This window comes from Bison bison, unplaced genomic scaffold, assembly GCF_000754665.1.
Source record: "Bison bison bison isolate TAMUID 2011002044 unplaced genomic scaffold, Bison_UMD1.0 scf7180017846617, whole genome shotgun sequence".
Classification (NCBI taxonomy): Eukaryota; Metazoa; Chordata; class Mammalia; order Artiodactyla; family Bovidae; genus Bison; species Bison bison.
In genome coordinates, this window is record NW_011477190.1 from 2,896 (window position 1) to 5,628 (window position 2,733).

The window sequence follows — 2,733 nt, forward strand, 5'->3', positions numbered from 1 at the left end:
TCCCAAGGTGTTACCCAGGGCAGGGGTATTGGACTGAGTATGGTTTTCCTTGGGAAGAACACTGGCTTGAGAGCCAAGAGGTTCGGGTCTCATCCTCTGCTCTCATAGTATTGTCTCCCTCTCATTTTTTCTCTCTCTTCTATTATCTCCAAAATCTTCATCCCTCAAAGATTAGAGAGAGAGCCAAGTCTTCATGTAGGTTTTCTTTCCATGATGGAGTCAGAAGAACCCCAGGATTCTGGAAAACTGAAGGCAGTGAAGACTGGAGTAGGAGGTCTGGGGTCTCTTTGCCCCCATGAAACGTGGCTTACAGACTCAGAGAGAGACAGAGAGAGAAGCTTAGAGTGGAGGTGCCAAGGCAAAAATAAAGAGAGACAAAGAAACAAGCAGGCCAGACACAGACCAGACATCTAACCTCAGGGCCAGACACGGAGCAGCCTTCGAGGGTCCTGTGAGGGTTAAGCCCTGGACTGGTTTGGGATCGACTAGCATGAGCAAGTGTGTATTTTGAGTGACAATCTCACCTTCCTGCCCTCCCTATCCTGCCACCAGAAGTCCTGCAAAACTCGCCCGAGTCCCTGGGGCCCCTGCCTAACTAGCTGAGAGCCGCGGTGCTACAGTCTAAATGGGATCACCTCTGAAAGACGCTAGGACCTCAGGATGTCACTGGACTGAAGACCCCGCAGCGTAGCTTGTTGATGACAAGGCTGCAGGGGGAGACAGAGAGCAGGTCCCGTGTACTTCCCAGAAGCAGGCTCTTTCCCCAAGCACAGAGCTGATAAAGGCACGGGCAGGCTCACATGGGACAGTCAATTCCTCCTAGGCCCCTGGGGACAGTGTCCCTGAAGGCTTTCCTCAGGACAGATGGGTGTTTTCACACCCCAGGCACCACGAGGTGCGCGGGGAACAGACGGGCTGCTCTGTTTTCTTGTTTGTCTTCCGGGCCTCTTCCCACCTGTGATTTCCTATTTGTAACTTCGGTGCTTAATGCTCTTTGTAGCAACTGAATTGTTTGCTGCGTGTCTTATGTCCCCAGTGAACTGGCAAGCATTTTGAGATCGCCTTCTCTGTTTCCTCTCTAGTGCCTAATCGAGGGGAAACAGTAAACACCCTGAGAACTGAGGGTAATTCCTGCACTAGGGATTATGACTCCAAAGAGACGCCGTCTCCCATGGAAGTGGGTAGACTACAGTCTCAGTCCCACTTGAGTGAAGGTCAGGGTTGGAAGGGAATCTGGGGACCGAGGGATTCAGCACTCGGGGCTCACAGTTGCAAACTAAATAAACTCTGGGTTTTTACGAGTGGAAGAAACAGATTGAGATGATACTGGCTGGTTCACAGATACACTGGGGAGGCTGCAAATACGGACCCTGAGGTAGACAGGAGAAAGGGATGGTATGTAACCAGAGACATAAGCAAAATTCATGGACTCCTACATCTCATGATTGCATCTGCTTCATGATATAATTCAGTGATTTCTCACCCTAAACAAGAACACTCACTCCCCCTTAACAGGAAATGACTTAACCTATAGGCTGATTGAGTTCATGAGTAACGTCCAAAATAACTGGGTGATGGAGAAGAAAGCAAAGGCAAGCTGTTTTATCTACCTATCATCCTCTGTCTGGTCACGACCAGAAAAGAAATGTGTGTGGAACCAGAATCCTTTTTTCTACAACTTGTCCATGAGGGATACTTTTGAGTTCCTTCTCCTACTACTGTTACGATCTGAAAGTTTGTGTCCTCTTAAAATTCACATGTTGAAACATGACCCCAGGTGATGGCGTTAGGAGGTAGGCTCTTGGAAGCTGATTAGGTCATGGGGACAGAGCCCTCAGGAATGGGATTAGCATCCTTATAAATGAGGTCTGAAAAAGCTCCCTTGCCCCTTCCACTTCGTGACGATGCAAGGAGAAGATGGCAGTCCGTGAACCAGGAGGCAGGCTCTCAGACACTGAATTGCTACAGCCTTGGTCTTGGACTTCTAGCCTCCAGGACTGTAAGCAATAAATTTCTGTTGTTTATACGCCACCTGGTTGTATTTTGTCATAGTAGCCCGAAGGGACTGTGATAACTACTATCTCAGCATGGGTCTTCTCATTTCTAGAGCCTGAAGGAAGAATCCAAGTCTTGAAATTTTATTGGGAAGATGAAATCCCACGATGTAAGGAAGAGGACAAGACAAGGAACAGAGGCTGGGCTAGATGCAGTATAATGCAGTGGAGTGAATTACTGCAAGGGTGAGTGTTCATGAGATGCAAGAGCTGGGGAAAACTACTCATCAGGTAAGTTTTATTATGTTAGACTCCTCTGCAAGGAGAAATCATAGCTGGGATCAGTCCAGGGAGAGAAGAAAGGGACACCTGTGTACCCCATTTCTTTTCTTCTCTTGCTTCCCATCCACCAAGGCTCACCCCGTGGGGACCTGACTCTCTTGAACTTGCATGCTGCATCATCTGGCCCCTCGGTGGCCACACAGAAGGTCGGGAACCACATTCCTCAGTACGACTGTTGATCTGAGTCCAGAGGCTGAGGGGAATTTGCGTGGTCATGCGTGGCCCAGCTTCAGTGTGGGGGAGAGCTTGGAAAGAGGCAGCAGCATTTGGAAGGAGAACTATGTCTTTAGAAAGAAGAGAGTAATATAAAGCTTGTGTCCAACACGATCCACCTCTTGTGCTACTCATATCTATTCGTGCCCCTCCTTATCTCTAGTTTCATTTTTTTTTTTTTGCA